Raw genomic sequence first — 22,203 nt, 5'->3', positions numbered from 1 at the left:
ATGATCCTTAAAACCTACCTCTTTGACCAAGCTTTTGGTCACCTGCCCTAATTTATCCTTATGTGGATCGGTGTCAAATTTTTTGTCTTTTAATACTCCTGTCCAGCGCCTTGGGACGTTTTACTATGTTAAAGGCACTATATAAATACAAGTTGTTGTTGTTGTTAATGGCAGAACATAAGCAATTCAATGTTTGCGTTGATTATGTTTTTGTGGGAGATCACATGAAGTATTCAGCTTGATACAAACCTTGTCACTCACAGCTGACTTCAAGTTCAGTATACAAAGGTGGAAGTAGGATCAAATGCCTAACCTTTGTACTATTCGTACTGTTCCCAAGAACCAGTGGTACATTTAACAGCAAATGCAAATATGCAGTTGTAATGTCACAATTGTAGGTTATATGACTGGTGCCTCATTTCATACAAAAAATGGATTTGTCAGAATTTGCATTTACTTCCCTGTTAGTTTATAAAACCACCTGCTTTTATTGAATGAATTTCAGAAACCAGCAGGTAAAATGAGCACATCTTGCTAATCTCCTTCTGCTGTCACAGAACCATCCCATTCTTTTGCCCAGCAATGTTCCCCTCATTTCGCAGAAGTTACCAATAAAAATTAAGCGAGAAAGCAATTCCAAAGAGATTTCTGTATGAAAACAAGCACATAAATGATTTCCGCTAGAAAATCAGACAATGCTGGAAATACTCAGCAGGTCAGGCAGCATCTGTGGAGAGAGAGACAGAGTTAACGTTTCAGGTCGATGACCCTTCATCAGAACTGATTTCAGATGTTGTCTTTTGTCCTTGCTTTACTTGTTCGAGCCTCACACCTAGGCTTAGGATAGGTTTGAATCGGTTCTGACTATTCACTCACACACAGAATCACACAGAAACCCCACAGTGCAGATAGAGGCCATTTCGGCCCATCGAGCCTGAACCGACACATATCCCACCCGATCCCTGTAACCCCTACACCAACACATATCCCACCCTATCCCCGTAACCCCACGTATTTAATCCCCCTAACACTAAGGGTCAATTTATCATAGCCAATCAACCTAACCCGCACATCTTTGGACTGTGGGAGGAAACCGGAGCACCCGGAGAAAACCCACGCAAACACGGGGAGAATGTGCAAACTCCACACAGACAGTCACCCGAGGCCGGATTCGAACCCGGGTCCCTGGCGCTGTGAGGCAACAGTGCTAACCACTATGCCACCGTGCTTCCTCACTGTACAAAGTAGGTCAGATTAGGCTTCATTTATATGTGAACCTAACATCCTCTTTGTATAACAGATGTAATGCAAAAACTTCATGTTTGCCAAGACAAAAGTAACAGGCTCTGAATGACTCTTCCACCCACCCCCTGCCAAGCAATACTTGTTTATCGATATTAATACCTTTAACAATTGATGAGCGGCAGCGGAAGGCCCAGCTGATTTTAACACCCAGGCCTCATTAACACACCACTGGCCGACTTTCCAACCAAAACAGCCGGGAAGTCGGCAGGCAGGGGCAGCCTGGCCATTAAAATCAGGCAGCTCGGAGGCCACCGGCCAGGCCCAAGGTAAATGCGAGAACGGTGGGACGGGAATTCCGGGGCAGGTCAGCCGATTGGGAAGGGAGAGGGGAGTCCAGTGCAGAGGTGGCTTACACTTTCCTTGTGGGGCCCAGAAGAGCATTCCTGGTCCATCAGGACGCAACGAAGGAAAGAAAGACACTTACCCGAGGGGCCTTTTCTCCAAGTGATCAGCCTCCAGCCTGCTTCGGGCTGGTGGGAAGGCCACAGCCACTTCCCCGTCAGGCCAACCTTAAAATTGCAGTCATGTCCCGATGATGTCATCAGAGCCCAGTCTGTATATATAAAAAAGGACCCTTCTGGCTTTGGGTGGGTTTTAATTTTTTTAATTTATTCATTCACGTAGGAACATAGGAACAGGAGTAGGCCATTCAGCCCCTCGAACCTGTTCCGCCATTCAATGAGATCATGGCTGATCTGTGACCTAACTCCATATAGCTGCCTTTAGCCCATATCCCTTAATACCTTTGGTTAACAAAAATCCATTAATCTCAGATTTAAAATTAACAATTGATCTAGCACCAATTGCTGTTTGTGGAAGAGAGTTCAGAACTTCCCCCACCTTTTGCGTGTAGAAGTGTTTCCTAACTTCACTTTAAAGCCAATGCTTTTGAAGTATAGTCACTGTTGTAATGTAAGAAACATAAGAACATAAGAACATAAGAAATAGGAGCAGGAGTAGGCCAATCGGCCCCTCGAGCCTGCTCCGCCATTCAATAAGATCATGGCTGATCTGATCCTAACCTCAAATCTTCTATCACTCTCCATCCCACCCGAACCCATGTGATCTCCCGGGAGAGGCGAAAAACCAGATAAAAAATCCAATGGCCAATTTGGGAGAAAAAATCTGGGAAATTCCTCTCCGACCCATCTAGGCGATCGAAACTCGTCCAGGAGATCACTCTGTCCCTGTATTTCCTGCAGTACTTACCTCTGTAAGAGGTGATCTCCACCCCAGCCAGGAACAGGCCCAATTTACTCTTGAAGGACTCCTAGCTGAAAGCCTGTTCCCGAGGTCTCCACTAATCCCTGTGAATAGAACCATCTCCTGAAATCTAACACAGAATTAGAACACAAGAAGTAGGAGCAGGACCAGGCTACACGGCCCCTGGGCCCGCTCCGCCACCCACAGAACCTAGACTCATGTCCGATTTCCTGCCCGCTCCCCATAACCCCTAATTCCCTTTACTTCTAGGAAACTGTCTATTTCTGTTTTAAATTTATTTAATGATGTAGCTTCCACAGCTCTCTGGGGCAGCAAATTCCACAGACCTACCACCCTCTGAGTGAAGAAATGTCTCCTCATCTCAGTTTTGAAAGAGCAGCCCTTTATTCTAAGATTATGCCCCCTAGTTCTAGTTTCACCCATCATTGGGAACATCCTCACTGCATCCACCCGATCAAGCCCCTTCACAATCTTATATATTTCAATAAGATCGCCTCTCATTCTTCTGAATTCCAATGAGTAGAGTCCCAATCTACTCAACCTCTCCTCATATGTCAACCCCCTCATCCCCGGGATTAACCAAGTGAACCTTCTTTGTACTGCCTCGAGAGCAAGTATGTCTTTTCTTAAGTATGGACACCAAAACTGTATGCAGTATTCCAGGTGTGGTCTCACCAATACCTTGTACAACTGCAGCAATACCTCCCTGTTTTAATATTCTATCCCCCTAGCAATAAAAGCCAACATTCCATTGGCCTTCTTGACCACCTGCTGCACCTGCATACTAACTTTTTGTGTTTCGTGCACCAGGACCCCCAGATCCCTTTGTACTACAGTACTTTCCAGTTTCTTGCCATTAAGATAATAACTTGCTCTATGATTTTTCCTGCCAAAGTGCATAACCTCACACTTTCCAGTATTATATTCCATCTGCCAAATCTCTGCCCACTTACTTAGCCTGTCTATGTCCCTTTGCAGGTTTTTTATGTCCTCCTCACTCACTACTTTCCATCCCATCTTTGTATCATCTGCAAACTTTGATATGTTACACTCGGTCCCTTCCTCCAAATCGTTAATATAGATTGTAAAGAGTTGGTGTCCCAGCACTGACCCCTGCGGAACACCACTAGTTACTGATTGCCAGTCTGAGAATGAACCATTTATCCCAACTCTCTGCTTTCTGTTAGATAGCCAACCTTCCACCCATGCCAGAATATTACCCCCAATCCCGTGATTTTTTATCTTGAGCAATAATCTTTTGTGTGGCACCTTGTTGTTGTGTATGTACCTTTAAGGGAATAACTGGTCTCAGGCTGCAGTACCAGCAGTGACCACCCCTGTATAAAAGGCCCTAGCAGGCTTCTGTAGTTTCAGTTTCCAGGTTGTCTCCATTCAGTAAAGACTTGTTATAATCAACTCCTGCAGTCCGTGTCTCAATTATACACGGACATAATACTGGCGACGAGTAAGAAACGAACTTACCTGCAACTCGGCAGCACCTCAGACGACGTTATTGAAGGTCAAAGCCAGAAGAAAGAAAAAAAAATAATCCAAAGAAACTCGAGAAATGGGCGTCGACCGTGGGCAACCGCCCTCCAAATCATCGAATTGAAAAGTGCAGGAGAGACTGTCGAGAGCCAGGCTTGGTTCTCCAGTCTGTGGTTTCCCAGCTAATCGGGCTGGTGGCAGGTAGTGCACTGATCCTTCCTGGGCTGCGGCGGGCTAGAGCTCGATCGGGTGGCCCTGCAACGGGGCTGGGCAGCGAGTCAGGAAGCAAAGAGAGAGAGAGAGGGTGGAGCACACAGGGCGCGGCCGGTGCTTCGAAGCCGGGCAGCGTTCGGACCTAAGAAGAGGGAGGGAAGTGTCCCAGAGGGTCCGCTCCACGACGGGAACGGTTCTTCAATTAACTGAGCAAATATTGAAGCGCGATAGAAAAATAAAAATACCGCGGAGAGTGGCGTTGGCAGCAGCGATCGGGGAGGCGCGAAGACCATAGGGCGTCGCCATTACAGGATAGTAAAATAAATATAATCACCAGCAACAGCGTTGGCAGCGGCGGGAAAGCGCGGGAGGCGCCATCTTAACTCGGCGGGGAAGAAGGAAAAGCGCGGGAGGCGCCATTTAGATCCGTCGATGACGAAGGCAAAGCGCGGGAGGCGCCATCTTAGATTTTCAAGATGCCAAAGACTGGCGATATCACTACCTTCGATAATGCAATAGAAGACTGGACCACGTATGTGGAAAGAGTCGAGGTATATTGCGAGGCAAACTAAATAGACGATGAGAAAAAGGCATCGGTATTGCTAAATTTAATGGGCGCAAGAACGTACAGCCTATTGTGGGACTTGATTACTCCAGCCAAACCGAAGGCGAAGAGTTTTAATGAAATTGTTGCTATCCTACAGGAACACCTAAATCCTACACTGCTGCTGATAGCAGAAAGATTTAAATTCCACAGGAGAAATCAGCATAAAAATGAGAGCAATGCTGATTACCTTACGGAACTACGCAAGCTATCAAAGCACTGCCAGTTCGGAGCAGGACTGGCAGATACCTTACGGGACAAATTTGTCTGTGGACTCACAGAATCACAGAATCACAGAAACCTCACAGTGCAGATAGAGGCCATTTCGGCCCATCGAGCCTGCACCGACACATATCCCACCCGATCCCCGTAACCCCTACACCAACACATATCCCACCCTATCCCCGTAACCCCACGTATTTAATCCCCCTAACACTAAGGGTCAATTTATCATAGCCAATCAACCTAACCCGCACATCCTGAGTGAAGGAACCCAGGAGAGGTTACTCTCAGAGAAAGAGCTGACACTAGATAAGGCTTTCAGCGTGGCAGTATCATACGAAGCAGCAGCAAGGGGAGCTGCGGAAATACAACAAAAGCCATAGGAATACGGCACCCACGAAATGACATGGGGATTTGCAAAATGTTATCGCTGCGGCAGAACAAACCATGACCAGAAGGACTGCTGGTCCAAGGACAAAATATGCAGGCAATGCGGAAAGATGGGACACATTGCACGAGTTTGCAGGTCTGGGAAGAAGACCAACGACAACAAAAAGGCTACTAAGGAACCGTAAAGGAAAGTACAAAAGATGACGGACAGTAGTTCCAAAGACCAGATGAGCGACAGTGAATCCGGGAACAAGAGACTAAGCTGTCTCAAACTTCACAACGTAATCGCGAAAGAGGATCACCGAACCATTTGGGTCACCCTCACGATAGCAGGGTCCCAAGTCAAAATGGAATTGGATACAGGATCAGCTCTAACCGTCATGAATCGACGAGACTACGAGCGGCTATTCTCACACATACCCTTGAGAGAGACATCCATTGTCTTGAGGACATATACGGGGCAAAAAGTATACCCCAGAGGAAAAATAAGGGTGCCTGTCGAATACAATGGCAAGAAAATACGGACATTGTATGTCTACATTCTGCAAGATGGTGGACCACCGTTATTGGGACGTGAATGGATCAGAAAGATAAGTTTAGACTGGCACTCCATTCAGGCACTGACGGTGGCTGGTAAAAAGGATGACGACGTCACTCCTGGACGATTGTCAACAATCTTAGCTGACGCCAAAGAGGTATTTCAACAAGAACTGGGCACTCTTAAAGGCATAACCACCTCGATAAAAATAGAGGAGAATGCAATTCCCAAGTTTTTCAAAGCAAGACTGGTACCATATGCAATTCGCCCAGCCATTGAGGCAGAGCTGGAGAATCTGGAGAATGCAGGCGTGTTATCTAAGGTAGACTGGAGCGAGTGGGTGACACCCATCATTCCTGTCATGAAGAAAACGTTAAACAATAAGTCTGAGGAGCCAAGGAAGGTTCGCATCTGTGGGGACTTCAAGGTGACGGTGAACCCAGTCCTTCACACAGTACAATATCCTCTTCCAAGGATAGAAGATATCTTCGCCTCACTATCTGGAGGGAAGCGTTTTACAAAAATTGACCTAGCACAAGCATATTTGCAGATGGAGGTTGAAGAATCCTCTAGGAAGTATCTCACGATAAACACTCACAAAGGTCTTTACCAGTATAATCGGCTGGTATTCGGAGTAGCATCAGCTCTGGCGATATGGCAAAGAGCGATGGAACAAGTCCTGCAAGGGATTCCGGGGACTCAGTGTTACTTGGACGACATCCTAGTGACAGGTGAAGATGACAGTGAACACCTTGCCAACCTAGAGCAGGTGCTCACTAGACTACGTGAACATGGGCTACGAGCCAATCGCCCCAAGTGCGAGTTTTTTAAGAAACAGATATCGTATTGTGGCCACGTGATTGATGAAGAGGGGTTGCATAAGTCCCCTGACAAAATTGAAGCGGTAGTTAAGGCTCCAGCGCCTGAAAATGTGTCGCAACTGAGGTCATTCCTCGGATTGGTGAATTACTACCTTAAGTTTTTGCCGAATTTGTCCAAAATTCTGCATCCACTGAACGCCCTACTACGAACAGGAGTAGCATGGAAATGGAGCGATGAATGTAAGCGGGCCTTTCAGAAGAGTAAGGACCTAATCACTTCAAGAGAAGTATTGGCTCACTACAACCCATCACTACCGATAAGACTGGCGTGTGATGCGTCTCCCTACGGCATTGGGGCGGTACTGTCACATAAATTCCTTGATGGTTCAGAGAGGCCGATAGCTTTTGCGTCACGCTCGTTAACTTCAGCCGAGCGTAACTACGCCCAGATTGACAGAGAGGCCCTCAGCCTGGTGTGGGGGGGTGAAGACGTTCAATTACTACCTGCACGGTCAGAAATTTACTCTACTAACTGATCATCAACCTCTCGTCTCCATTTTCAACCCTCAGAAGGGCGTACCAATAATGACGGCACAACGGCTACAGAGGTGGTCCCTTTTCCTAGGGGCACACCAATATGACATCGAGTACAAAGGAACTAAACAGCATGGGAATGCTGATGGATTGTCGCGCCTACCGTTGCCAACGGTGGAAGAAGAACTGGCAGTGGATCCAGTGGAGTTATTCCACTCGACTATAGTCGAATGTCTCCCGGCGACGAATGCAAACATAGAAAAGGAAACACGAAATGACCCGACACTCTCCTGGGTCTATGATTTAACGATGAAGGGATGGCCAGCACATGGCGAATCACTGCTGCCAGCATTCTCGCCGAGAAGAGAACAGCTGTCAGTGTGCAGAGGAACCTTGATGTGTGGATCCAGAGTAGTAATTCCACCCAAATTGAAGGATAGAGTGCTCAATGAGCTTCATGAAGGTCATCTGGGAGGGGTAAAAATGAAGAACTTAGCCAGAGCGTTTGTGTGGTGGCCGGGAATCGATAGAGAAATCGAAGAGATGACCAAGAGCTGTACAGGATGCCAGAAGGTCCAAAACGCCCCACCACAAGCCCCTCTACATCCATGGGAGTGGCCCTCATCTCCATGGCAAAGGGTGCACATTGATTTTGCTGGTCCCTTTATGGACTCGATGTTTTTAATTGCGGTGGATGCACATTCAAAGTGGCCAGAGGTAATAAAAATGTCCTCAACCACCACAGAAAAATCTATCACAGTCTTACGAACCATATTCACCAGGAATGGGCTGCCTGAACAGATTTGCTCTGACAATGGACCACAGTTTGTGTCTGAAGAGTTCCGGAGGTTCTTAAAGAACAATGGTGTTAAGCATTACACATCCGCCCCATATCATCCAGCCACTAATGGATTGGCCGAGAGGTTTGTTCAAACATTCAAGAAGGCTATCAAGGCAATGTGTAATGAAGATATACCCCTACAACACAAGGTGGATAACTTCTTGTTTGCCTACCGGAATGCGACACATGCGGGTACCAACCAAACTCCAGCCATGATGTTCTTCAATCGAAGACTACGATGCCGCTTGGATTTGGTTAAGCCAAACGTCAGAAGAGATGTGGAGAACAGGCAGTTTCAGAATATGAATTAAAGGCCAACCAGGAGTTTTAAGATAGGTCAACCAGTTTTGGCCCGGGACTACTGCACAGAGAAATGGCAGCCAGGAACGATCTGTACACGGCAAGGACCTCTAATGTATACCGTGGACGTTGGAGAGAGCATTGTAAGACGCCATGCTGACCAGATTCTAAGGTCACTGGAAAACGTCAACTCCACACCACGATCTGATACACCTGGCGATGAAACCGAAGTACCAATTGCATCTACCGCAGAATCGGTGATATTGGAAGCAGACAAACCAAACAACGACATTGATCCCGACTCAACCTTGCCAGAAGAACCTGATATCCCAAAGAGGCGTTATCCAGACAGAATCAGGAAGCCTCCTCAAAGACTGAACTTATAATTGCTTAACTTCAACCAATGTATCTAGCAACCGTAATTGTAATTAGTTATTATTTAGTTGTTAAATGAATGTTATGTACTGTTTATCTAAAAGGGGAGGAATTGTTGTCTATGTACCTTTAAGGGAATAACTGGTCTCAGACTGCAGTACCGGCAGTGACCGCCCCTGTATTAAAGGCCCTAGCAGGCTTCTGTAGTTTCAGTTTCCAGGTTGTCTCCATTCAGTAAAGACTTGTTATAATCAACTCCTGCAGTCCGTGTCTCAATTATACATGGACATAATACGTGTCAAATGCCTTTTGGAAGTCTAAATACACTACGTCCACTGGTTCCCCTTTATCCACCCTGTATGTTACGTCCTCAAAGAACTCAAGCAAATTTGTCAAACATGACTTCCCCTTCGTAAAACCCATGCTGACTTTGTCCTATTAAATTATGTTTATCCAAATGTCCCGTTACTGTTTCCTTAATAATGGACTCTAAAATTTTACCAATCACAGATGTTAGGCTAACTGGTCTGTCGTTTCCAGCCTTCTGTCTACTACCCTTTTTCAATAAGGGTGTTACATTAGCAGTTTTCCAATCTGCCGGGACCTTTGCTGAGTCCAGGGAGTTTTGGAAAATGATTACCAGTGCATCCACAATCCCTACCGCCACTTCCCTCAAGACCCTGTAAAACATGGCAGACAATTGCACACTGCAAGGTCCCACAAACAACAATGTGATAATGACCAGATAATCTGTTTTTGTGATGTTGGTCGGGGGATAAGCATTGGCCCAGGACACCGGGGAGAGCACCCCTGCTCTTCTTTGAAATATTGCCATGGAATCATTTATGCCCATCTGAGAGATCAGACAGGTTTAATATCTCATCTGAAAGATGGTACATCCAACAATGCAGCACTCTGTCAGTACTGCACTGGAATTGTCAGCCTAGATTCTTGTGCTCAGGTCCCTGGAGTGGGGCTTGAACCCCAGAGGCGAGAGTGCTACCAACTGAGCCACAGCTGACACAGCTGTCGTTGCTACCAGTGGTGTGGTATCTGCCGTGCGGTGAAAATGTGGTGATTCCACAGCACCAGGAACCTGGGGTATTACAGAACTGCATCAGCTAGAAGAGATTCTGCAATCTAAACACAACAGTTGCCTCTGATTATTATATCCGTCGTGTAGATAGAGAGAGATTATTTCTTCTGGTGGGGGAGTCCAGAACAAGGGGGCATAACCTTAAAATTAGAGTTAGGCCATCAGGGGTGATGTCAGGAAGCACTTCTTCACACAAAGGGTAATGGAAATCTGGAACTCTCCCACTCAAAAAACTGTTGAGATTGGGTCAATTGAAAATTTCAAAACGGAGATTTATAGATTTTTGTTAGGCAAGAGTATTCGTGGGTAGATGGAGTTAAGATACAGATCAGCCATGATCTAATTGAATGGTTGAAAGGCCTACTCCTATTCCCACGTTCCTAGGTTCTTCTGTATGACAAGAAGCCAAGCAACTGACAATGCTGTGCCCTCGAAAAACAAATCTGTAACTGATGATGATTATAGATGCAAGTTGCCATTGCTGTTTATGATTGTTACTCTGTAGTTTAACCATTTTTTTGCCGCTAGAAACCTAAAAATGTTCCCATCATTAATGATAAGAACATCTACCACTTTCAGGGCAGTTTGGTTGCTGTTGTGTTCTATGTAATAGGATTACTTTCCTTTTAGAATCAACCTTTCATTGGAAAAAAACAGACTGGATTTTCCCAGGGCTTGACTGGAAAACCTGCAATCTGTTATCAGTGATAAAGTCAACAGCTTTGTACAGTTCCAAAAGGAATGCACAATAGCTTTTGATGGGATTCAAGTTGCATGTCATTGACAGTATAATAATACCTATAATCATCCAACTCCTCTAAACATGAATTGGATTGCTGTCGCCTTTGCCAACAGCCTTTCTGGACAAGCTGGTGAATGTTTAAATACGTCAAGTTTAAATCTTTGTTCTCAAAAACAGTGTCTTGACTAGATGCTTATCTTCAATTGACTGCATCAGATTATTATCAGCAAATATTTATGCAACTTGTATGTCCTGATAAGTGGCACTGGTACAAAGACTAAACATTACAAGTACCTGAAAGTCTACACTGAAACAAGAGTTACACGCTTTCATCGACCATTCCTTAAAGAAAAACCTTGAAACAAACAGCCTAGCAGCACCTATTTATGTAATGCAAGCTCACAATAATTTATAAACCGGAGCCTCAAGCCAGGATTTGACAGACAGCCTCCTTGGGGAGGTGTCAATGTTTAACCTAAATGCTGCTTCACAATCTTTACTCACAATGGGCCAATAAAGGCTTCGAATCCTTACAGCCCACTGACAAGTCTGCCAACAACTCACCAGGTGTACTGTTGCACCAAGGCACTTTTTTTAAGCAACACTATTTCACCGACTCCCCACAGTTAATCTGGAATTTAGAGAGGAAGTTGTGTTGAAAGGTAAGGACACAGTTGACTCTTGCTTTATTGTCCAACACTGTTAAAAGTTAGGTGGTTAAGAAGGGTTAAATGTTGTAAAGCAGGGCTAAATTGTAACTGAAATTTATGTGACAAGAAATAAAATTAAATACTGTATGTAAAACTGATTTTGAAACCCTTTACCAAATGTACAAATGGGATCCAGGTATCAGTTTTATTTTAACTTCCAATAATGCGGTGCTATGTACTGGCTTTAGTGACTGGTAATTGGATATTTGAGGAGGTTTATAGGACTGGAGTTATCTCAACTAAAGATATTTTTCCATTATGATCATCAGTTCTATTTCACAATGCTTAGCACAGGCTCTGAGTTTTCTTTCTATGCTCATAGATTGTATGAAATTCAACTCCTTTTCACATCTTGTACTGCATAATTACAGGCATGCGGTAAATCTGATTCTCAAGTCAAATCCTGCAAGTATGTTTGAGGTAACGGGTAATTCAGGGCCGTAGGTATAAGGGTATATGGACAAATTGTCTCCTTCCGTACAGTGAAAAATATAAACATTAGAGTCTGAAATGTACTTCAATTATATTGATTGAAGAGTCATCAACTTGTACCTAAAAATTACAGTGAGTGAGCGGTCACTGAATTCGTAATTATAAAGAAAAAAAAGAAAGACTTGCATTTATATAGCGCCTTTCATGACCACCAGATGTCCCAAAGTGCTTTTACAGCCAATTAAGTACTTTTTGAAGTGTAGTCACTGTTGTAATGTAGGAAACGCGGCAGCCAATTTGCGCTCAGCAAGCTCCCACAAACAGCAATGTGATAATGACCAGATAATCTGTTTTAGTGATGATGATTGAGGGATAAATATTTGCCAGGACACCGGGGATAACTCCCCTGCCCTTCTTCAAAATAGTGCCGTGGGATCTAAGAGAGCAGACGGGGCCTCGGTTTAACGGCTCATCTGAAAGACAGCCTTGAACTGTGCAGCCCTCTCTCAGTACTGCAGTGGAGTGTCAGTCTAGATTTTTGTGCTTAATTCCCTGGAGTGGGACTTGAACCCACAACCTTCTGACTCAGAGGCGAGGGTGCTACCCACTGAGTCACAGCTGACATAAATTTAACACCAAAAATAATCTAGACACAGTTTACTGATACTACAAGGGTAAATAGTATCTAAATTGAACCATGTAAACATTTTGCAAATTGTCTGTTTATGTATATGTATTGCCTGTTGTCTGTCAACTAGATCTTTTTTTGGTACGGGCATATCTAACTAAGGCTATCATTACATGCTCACTTTTAATTAGATAATACCAAAGTGACTTCAGAACTAATTTCTGAAGAGGGATATATACTTTAACTTTAGATTTAAAACGTGGCCGATCCAAGGGCCAAGGGGAAAGCAACAATTTAAGAAATTATACATAAAATGAAGTCCTTGGATCATTTAAAAATGAATAAGAAAACAGTGAACAAGGTACAGTATTTTCATGGATCGGTTTTACTAGAAACTAGATAGCCTGTCACTGAAACTGTTACTGTTGGGTCAAACCGCAACTGATGTCAGTATGGCTTTAAGTATTTGATGTTATACAGAAAGTTACCAGAACTGTTCTTGACCAGTGATGTCACTTAGCTTAGCTTCTGTAGGTCTGACTATTAAAAAGAGTTTTTATTCGTTTGCAGCAAGGTGAGTCACCTTCATGGGAGAAAACCTGACATCAATTTTGTAGCATAAATTTCTGTTTTAGAAATACTTTGGGATGGATTACCTCAGGTGGGGTGAGGGTCAAGAAGAAGCAACATAACCTTAAAATTAGATCAAGGCCTATCAGGAGCAAAATCAGGAAGCACTTTTTCACACGCAAAGGATGGTAAAGATTTCGAACTCTCTCCCTTGATATACTGTCGAGGCTGGGACAATTGCAGCTTTCAATAAGAGTTTTGTTAGGTCAGGGTATCGAGGGATATGAAGTAAAGACGGGCAAATGGAGTTGAGGTGCAGATCAGCCATGATCTAATTGAATGGTGGAGTAGGCCCGAGGGGCAGAATGGACTCCTCCTGTTCCTATGTTCTGAAACCTCTGATTTCCTCTGTGCTTCTCACCTCTGCTAATGGGTCTGTTCTATGATTTATACATAGCATAAAATTTGGGATAATATCAAGAGCATATTCTTCATAAAAGGCATGTGCAAAATGGACTGTTGAAATCGCCCAAAATGATGTTGAAGGTAAAAATGACAACAGAGTTGGTCTGGCTGCCATCATCACCTCCATCGCATAATTCATTTATATTGGGGAAAGTTTTTGGGTTGCATGACATGATATGTGACCTGTAGAAGGCGCTAACAGTAAATATCCCATATAGGTACAAGTAAAATGAAACCTCGCACTCCTCCGCAACTCCATTTCCTGTTGCTCCCATTCGTAATCTGCTACTTTTTGTGGCAAATTTCCAATAGTTTTTGCCGATAAATTTTGCTGCGCAAATACAAAGCTGACAGATGTTTATCTAGCAACGGTTGTGCAGACTGTCTACCAGACCTAAACAGATGTCTTGCTCGGGATGTTCTCAACACCTTTTCCACATCCAGATTCCACATCCCGAAAGATCGCGGTGATTTTCGCAAATCTGCTCAAAGTTTAATACGTCACAAATGTGCTGTACACTGCCTTACAAAACACTGACTGGCAACCTTATCTAGGCAACTTTATTAATGATCTTAGGGCTCTGCTGGTGAAGCATAGATTGTATTGCAATGCCTGGGAGGTTCTGTGTCTCGCACTGATTGCAGTCTGCGCAGAGCAATGAATACTGCTGTACTGAACGCTTCTCAGCTTTACGTATAATTCAATTAAGCTAAATTTAAAAATGAAATGTAATGGTTGCCTCATTTGGTGTTTGCTGAATTGACCAGACACAGCTGATCATGAAACTAGGGCCAAGTGAATCTGCATAGTTTCATATTTATTATCGATTGGTTGATTATAAACTAGCTCTTTGTTTCTGCACAAGTGAACAAAAGGTCAAATTTGTACTGAAAGTAATGACTTTTCTCTCACTCCAGAAACATCCAGTGTGGGACACTTATTAATTTAGAAAGAAAGAAGAAAGAAAGATCTTGCATTTATATAACTCCTTTCACGACCTCAGGGGATCCCAAAGCGCTTTACTGCCAATGAAGTACATAGAAACATAGAAACATAGAAGATAGGAGCAGGAGTAGGCCATTCGGCCCCTCGAGCCTGCTCCGCCATTCAATGAGATCATGGTTGATCATCCAAACTGTCCCTGCCTTCTCCCCATATCCCATAGAAACATTTGGAGTGTAGTCACTGTTGTAATGTAGGAAACGTGGCAGCCAATTTATGCATAGCAAGCTCCCACAAACAGCAATGTGATAATGACCAAATAATATGTTTTGAGTGATGTTGGTTGAGGGAGAAATATTGGCCAGGACAACCAGGAAGAACTCCCCTGCTCTTCTTCGGAATAGTGCCATGGGATCTTTTACATCCACCTGAGAGAGCAGACGGGGCTCGGTTTAACGTCTCTGTTTATTTGTACCAATTGTTCCGGCCAAATTGCAAGAACCAGCTGCTTGCTATGAAGGTTAGCAGGCAGGGAAATAGATATATTCAATCGGTTAACCATTAAAATGAGATGCCAGCTGGAAGGCAATTATACCCCAAAGTTAACAGCATTCCCCACGAGGTGTGGGTTCTGCTGTATTTTCTGATTGCCTTTTGTCCTCAGAGGCAAGGTTATAACTTAAATGGTTTTGCATGGCATTAAAATACAGCCTTGATTGTTCAGCTTTAGATCTTAAAGTCTGAACTCTGTGGATTGGAAATTTGCAGCATCCACACATGACTCTGCACCATCAACATCAATGAAAGACGATTTCATCCAAAAATCCAATCGCTTATTAAGTTGTTTAGGAAATATGTTCACAAAAGGACATTTCAGCCTCTTGTGCATTGATTTTATCCTCGCTGTTTGAGTTTGTGACTTTCAGCTATTTCTTACTGGTTCTGTGCATCGGTCCACTTGTAAATTAATCTATTACTTTTAGCCTGTATGCTTTGGCTTGACGGTGTGGTGTTTCCATCTTTTGAAAGGAGCAAGGAGAATGTGATGAACATTCCAGTAGCTGATAGCACAATAAAAGGATACCTGTTAATCCGAGTCAATGTTCCCTCGAACCTGTGCACGTGCGTGGCCACTGCAAGGTACCGCACAGACCGCTCGCGAGCTTTTCCATTGGAAGTACCGCCCATCAACTTTCCCTCTAAGCTGCGTGGCTTTTCCAGTGTTAAATTTTGTGCCTGCGCGAAACTGTGAATGGGCCCCTCAGCCCCTTAAAGGGGCCGCGCAACCCCCCCCCCGAAAAACTGGGGGAGTATTGCCGCACACGCGCAGAAATTTAAAGTGACCGCGCATTGAAATAAACAGGCCGCGCACAACAAAGGCAATTTAGAGGGAACACTGATCCTGGGTACCCCATCTCAGACACGCCGTGCATACAGCCATAGGTTTCAGATCAGAGTAGACATGATCTGCTTGTGGAAACTACAGGGACTATTAAATATGGACACACAGATATAGCATCTGGTGAAAATCATAGCCAACGATTACTGTGGCAAATATTTGTCGGTGTGTACACCTGGCCAACCTTATCAGGCCTAATGCCTAAGAGAATCTCTCTCCCTGTTAACTTCAGCATTCTCGGTTCCAATGAAGTGAATTATTTTGCCTGAATGGTTCCACCACCTTCTGGTCCTTGCACTATGTGCTGGTTTAGCCTGTAAAAATAAGCCTCAAACAGGCGATAGGCCCCCTATTTGCATATGTATCCAGAACGCGGGCCCTGGATGCTACTTTTTCTGCCTTTACCAATATGGCACTTCTGCAGCTGATAGCGCGCGCGCCCACCATATTGGACACCGGGGAGCCCATCTTATGCCTGAAAATGGGCGTGGTGTCACCCAATTTCTAGGCCTGTGTTTTTTTCAATGGCATCTTTGCTAACTCAGACGTAATTTTAATTTCATATGTGTTCGACAGCCCATTAACAGAGTGCTCATTATTTATACCAAGTGGGTGGCTTGTTAGCTTAGGAAGTGTGAAAGGAGGATTACTACTGGCGCATCGTTTTCTCTAGCTTTTACTGGTAAAATCAAGTTGGCCACAGCTAAGTTACCCTCGCCCACCAATTTTGATTGGCAGTCATCAAGATCTACCAAAAAAAATGGTCATTATCCCATTTTCTGACAAATAAAGGAAAACATGGCCCCTAATTCACTTCAGGGAATATCCTTGATTGCAAAGTGCTGTGAAGCACTGTGTGAACGGGGTAAGGCACTATGCAAAGACAAGTTCGATCCTTAGTTGCAGCCGCAATAAGTTGCAATGAAAAATCAGTCAAAATGGATGCAGTTCGTACAGGCACAATATTGCGTGGCCTAAGTGACTGTTGGCGAGTTTGCTGCTTTTTCCTGTTTTGTTTATTGTTTAGTGGGAGGAAACAGGCCTTTGACACAGAGTAATCCAATTGGCTTCTTCATTTACAATGTGACTTAATCGTCAATAAAAAGCATGATATTTATAGATATTTTGGAAATCCAAAGACAAATGAGAGTTTGTAGTTGAAATGATATGAGGAGAATTTCTGTGCCAAATGGCGCTGTCTTAAATTTGTAGTCAAAAATGAATGATGAGTTCTTTGAGTGTGTTTGCTGCTTATACTCTGATTGCGGGAGGAGGAAGTGTTGAAAACTATCACTGAACAGTATCCTGAAAGAACGTTCTTTCTAATCAAGTGGAGCCTTTTGATCTGCTGTACCCAAACCCTGTTCCTAGCCATTTCTAATCCATGTAACGGACCGTTCCCCTGACAACCGACCAATTACAAAATGGAAAGTAAGGAAATGCGCATCGCACAGGCACGGATATAAATGCTGAGTGTTCATCACATGTTTGGGGCTGGTTCACTATTTCCTTGTGAAAGACTTGACAATAAGGAGTTGGGAAGCTGCGGCCCATTTTCTGAAGTGAATATCAATTTCAAATAAAACATCAAGCAAATGGTCATGGCTCCGAGGCAGTGGTAGTCGGGGTTAGGACTTGCTGCAATATTAATAAGCAAATCCAATCATGTGGCAAAAAGGCGGTTCACTTACATGGAACTGGTGACATAGAACCATCCAGAAGGGCAAAGGTTAAAGTAGCAGCGACTGTAGGTTGTGTAAAATATTAACCACTAAACAGTTAGTTTTACATGAGTATTTAGTGAAGCTTGTTTTAGAGTGAACATATTTGTAATGAGACAGTCTCTCCTCGCCACATGACCTATTAAGATAACTTAGTAAAATTGGCACTAAGTTAAAACAATGAGTATTCCTGAGAGGTGTTTTTATTAACATACTAAATGTAGTTGTAAAGTATAGGGAACAATGCTTACACATTTTACGATCATTCAATGAACAGTAGTTTGATCCACTGTGTTAGAATACCAGGAAGCAAATCTGTGGCCTGCTTGGCTGCACGTACAAAATGTCACTGACTTTCCATACACTGCAGTGGTGTGGGGCAAGTTGTTTAGAGGGCTAACTCCAGATAGTGTTTCGATTATAGTTATATATTCCATTACTTGTGTTTCTTTTTTATCTTGTTGCAATTTTTTCATTACGTTTTAATTGCATGTCTTCTATCCCTTCATTCTCAACTCTGGTGCAAAGTGCAAGGTACTCACAGACTCCTCTCTGTGCTGGGTCTGTGTCTGACCGTCTGTGCTGGGTCTGTGTCTGACCATCTGTGCTGGGTCTGTGTCTGACCATCTGTGCTGGGTCTGTGTCTGACCATCTGTGCTTGGTCTGTGTCTGACTGTTTGTGCTGGGTCTGTGTCTGACCGTCTGTGCTGGGCCTGTGTCTGAACGTCTGTGCAGGTCTGTGTCTGACTGTCTGTGCTGGGCCTGTGTCTGACTGTCTGTGCTGGGCCTGTGTCTGACCATCTGTGCTAGGTCTGTGTCTGACCGTCTGTGCTGGGTCTATGTCTGACCGTCTGCTCTCTGTATTGTTTCCCTGCACAGTCTCCATTTACAAGCCTTATTTTTCCATGATTTAACAGTAAGTGTCCTTGTTCCCTTGCCTCCCATTAGAGGTCCTGAGCAGTCTCTTGTCTCCCAACCTTTCTTGAACTCAATGAACCCAAGTCTTGCTTCCTCTTTACCCTCTCCTTCACAAACCTGCAATCTCCTTACTCCTGTTTTTATGTTCACATTGACATCATTAATGTGATGCACTTTACCACATAATTCATTCCATAATGTTAATAGCACCAAAAAGTTCTGGGGATGGATTTGTAGAAACATAAACCACCACGGGTTAACCAACAGCAAATGCAGGTCACATTGCCCTCTGATTTGCATAATTCTGGAAGTAAAGCACATAGTAATATGTTAATATATAATTTGTTCCTTCAGGCAAGTTTTAATCAGCTGCAAACCTGCTGGTGCAAGCAATTTGCCATCAGCCAGCTGACTGTTGTAAAAGCTATCATTGTGACTGTTATATGCCAGATTTAGAAAACAAGGTCCTTGGGCATTTGAGAATATAGATTTTTGTATTGCTGTAAAATTAAACATGATATTACATGTTATGGAAATTACAGTAAAGTACAAACCATTGGGAATAAGGTTTTACATCATTAGCAGCCCATTTCAAATCCTGACAATAAATGGATCTCTTATTAAAATCCATAATGTTCAGAAGTTCCAGATTCTGAATATATATTCTTTTATTGCCAAAAGAAATGTTGCTTCTGTCCTGTTAAATTAACTGTTTCACTTGACTACTGACTTAAAATGCCATGTATGGAACAGTTAAATTTGGCAGAGATGTTTAAGATATAAAATTCAAGATTTGGAACTTATAACCATTATGGTTTTAATAAGGAGCCTATTATTTGTCAGAGTTTCAAAGTATGCCATTAGCTTGACAATGAAGTCTAAGTTATTCCACATGACCACTAAATCTCAGCCCTGAGCTCCACTCAATTTCTGTTACAGCAGAGCTTGGAACTAACATGCTGACTGGTGAAGGGAAAAGGCATCCTTATTATCCTTGTCATCCCTGTTATTCCTGTTATTCTTGTTATCTCTGTTATTCCTGTTATTCTTGTTATCTCTGTTATTCGTGTTGCATAGAACTCCCAAATTACATCTGTGACAGAGAACCTGTCCTTAGTCCTGGTAAAATGGGGACATTCTGATAGATTTCAATGGATACTTACAACTGGCTCCAGCTAAACTATAAGGGGGAAAAATTTGTCCCCTTAATGCCTCCCATTAGTGCCAGTAGATGGCACTAATGGGGGGGGCTAGACCAGTATCGGGGGGGGGGCGAGGTTAATCTAGCACCACACGCCAAATCCGGCCCCCTCCAGAGCACCGCTGGTAAGAGGTATCGCTGGGAATGTCAACGCCAGGTAGATCGTGAAGTCAGTGAGTGTGCAACGCTCACTGACCACCTGATTTGCAAAATTGATTCTCGCCACGTAACTCACCACCTGGAGTAAACACCGACAAGGAGAGCTGGCGTGCAGCACCAGGAAGCCGGCTCCAGGGGCATTATTCAAAGGGATCATCAGTAATGCAGCTATCAGGTTAGTGCAGTTTCAGTGGTTTTTTGTTAGTCTCACCCACTGCAACAGTTTCATTCAGTAATTTCAAGATTCTTTTGTATCAGGAGTCTTCTGGCAACAAAAAGTAGCTACATTATTCTTCAAAGATTAAAATTGCTACATTTGGTAATGTTAATGGGGGCTGTACTGGCATGCCACCTCGACCTTCAGGATCTATGGTGGGGGGAGCGTAGGCAACGAGAAATATGGGAACATATGCACAGAGAGATAAGGAGGGACATCAAGGCTCTCACCATAAGGCCTTACCCTCCGAGGGTATTCTGAGAGCACTTCTCTTGCCTTCAATAAAGCGAGGAGCAGTGTACTAGACAGCTCCACTTCACCAAGGATGTGGCCAAAGAACTCTGCCACCTCCTCCAAACAGACCTCCAGCCTCACACCAGGATGACTTAAACCCCAGATCCCCTTTGCTCACCACATCCCCATCATTCCATCCCTCTCACAGGCCATATCACAGCGCAAAGCTGAAATGGAGAGACACCACAAAAAAATGGTAAGTAAAGTAATAAATTTATCAAAAAGTAGTGGGCGCATATTTATACCAAAAATATTTACTTTTCACCCTTGTGCAATCCCTTAGTGCCCCTCGTTACTGTGCCTTTCCTGCTTTAGTGCTCCTACAAAGTGTTGGCCCAGTGGCTGCAGCAGGGCTGGTGGAAGGCTGCTGAGTGTCCGTGCGGGAGACTTCAGATGGCCTTGCAGGAGGCCCTTGACCAGATCTGGGCTGAGATGGTGCAGTCTACAGCCGGGCCTTCCAGGCCCAGAGCTGGTCGAGGGTGTCCTGCAAGGCCATCTGAAGTCTCCAACATGGACACTCAGCAGCCTTCCACCCACGGCGCTGCAGCCACTGGGCCAACACCTCGTAGGAGCACTAGAGTAGACAAAGGCACAGTAACGAGGGGCACTAAGGGACTGCACAAGAGTAAGTAGTAAATATTGTTGTTGTAAAGATGTGTTCACTGATTATTGGCAAATTTATTAATTAACTTTGAACAATTTTGTATTGTCTCTCATTTCAGCTGAGCGCTGTGAAATGGCTGCGACAGGGATGGAATGATGGGGATGTGGTGAGCAACGGGGATCTGGGGTTTAATTTATTGGCACCGCAGTCTGATGAGGTGGTCATGGACCACCCTTCTGGAAGGCCGATTGAGTGGCTGCCTCCTCCCTCGATCCTCTTCCTCCTCCTCCTTCTTCCCATCTTCATTGGCCTCATCGTCGTCCAGGGTGGAGAAGGCGGGGGAACCTGTTAAAAAAAAAACACAAGGACGGGTGAGGCCATGGAGGGATTTGAAAGCAAGACTGAGATGTTTAAAATTGAGACTTAGGATGCGGGCAGCAGAGTTTTGGGTGAGCTGAAGTTTACCGAGGGTGGAAGATGAGAGACCGGAGGCCGGCCAGGAGAGTGTTGGAATTGTCAAGTCTAGAGGTAACAAAGGCATGGATGAGGGTTTCAGCAATAGGTGAGCTGAGGCTTTAATCTACCACCAGGAGGTATAACTCTACTGTGCAGATTCCTACCTAAATCTGTACGGGTCGGGTGCTGTCAGTAGAGGTAAATGCCAGTTTCAGTTTTATTGTGCTTTTCATGCCTACTCACACCAAATCCTCTCCTATTGACTTACAGTACACCATCTAAAATGTTTCACAAGCCATCATTTCACACAAGGATTGACCCATGTGGTTTGATCCCGCACTGAGCCACTACTTTTCTTTAGATCTGAATTCAAAATGTATTAAACTGCTATAAATCTCACAGGTGCCTTAGGCTGGTCAGTTTGCAGAATAGGCTAGAGGCTGAATGTCCTACTTGTAATGATCAATAACATGTCATTCTATAGTGGACACTAGGTGGAGCCGTAGAGCTGTGCAGAGCTGTATATAGCTGTATGTATATAAGACTACACCATCCAGCTGTATGTATATTAAGACTACATTACCCATGAGGCACTAGGCTACCCACAAGGCAGCAGTCAAGATGGATGTCTCTACAGATACTGTACCTAGTCCACATGTGCTCAATAAAGTGTCTAGCAAAAGCTAGCTGTGTTCATAATAAGAATGTCTATTTATTAATGAACATAAGATGGTACCAGGATTGGTGAAGATCTGCTGAAAATTGTGAAAAGCGACATGGAGAATTTGAAGCC

The 22,203-nt window shown here is 44.0% G+C and overlaps 1 protein-coding gene and 1 long non-coding RNA gene across 3 annotated transcripts in view; one reads left to right on the top strand and one right to left on the bottom strand.

Moving 5' to 3' along the window:
• Window positions 1–11,147: 11,147 nt before the first annotated feature.
• LOC147102866 (inward rectifier potassium channel 16-like) overlaps window positions 11,148–22,203 on the top strand; it is a 168,009-nt gene continuing 156,953 nt past the window's right edge. For both annotated transcript variants that reach the window (XM_085963749.1, XM_085963748.1), the window contains exon 1: window positions 11,148–11,355. The gene's annotated coding sequence lies outside the window, so the exon portion shown is untranslated. The remainder of the gene's footprint in view (window positions 11,356–22,203) is intronic.
• LOC147102867 (uncharacterized) overlaps window positions 21,004–22,203 on the bottom strand; it is a 110,888-nt gene continuing 109,688 nt past the window's right edge. The window contains exon 3 of the long non-coding RNA XR_015073144.1: window positions 21,004–21,299. This is a non-coding gene — a long non-coding RNA (uncharacterized LOC147102867). The remainder of the gene's footprint in view (window positions 21,300–22,203) is intronic.

The sequence above is a fragment of the Somniosus microcephalus genome, chromosome 21 (assembly GCF_052327205.1).
Source record: "Somniosus microcephalus isolate GS21.2 chromosome 21, FLI_Smic_1.0, whole genome shotgun sequence".
In the NCBI taxonomy this organism is placed as follows: domain Eukaryota; kingdom Metazoa; phylum Chordata; class Chondrichthyes; order Squaliformes; family Somniosidae; genus Somniosus; species Somniosus microcephalus.
This window is presented reverse-complemented; position numbering and strand designations above follow the sequence as displayed.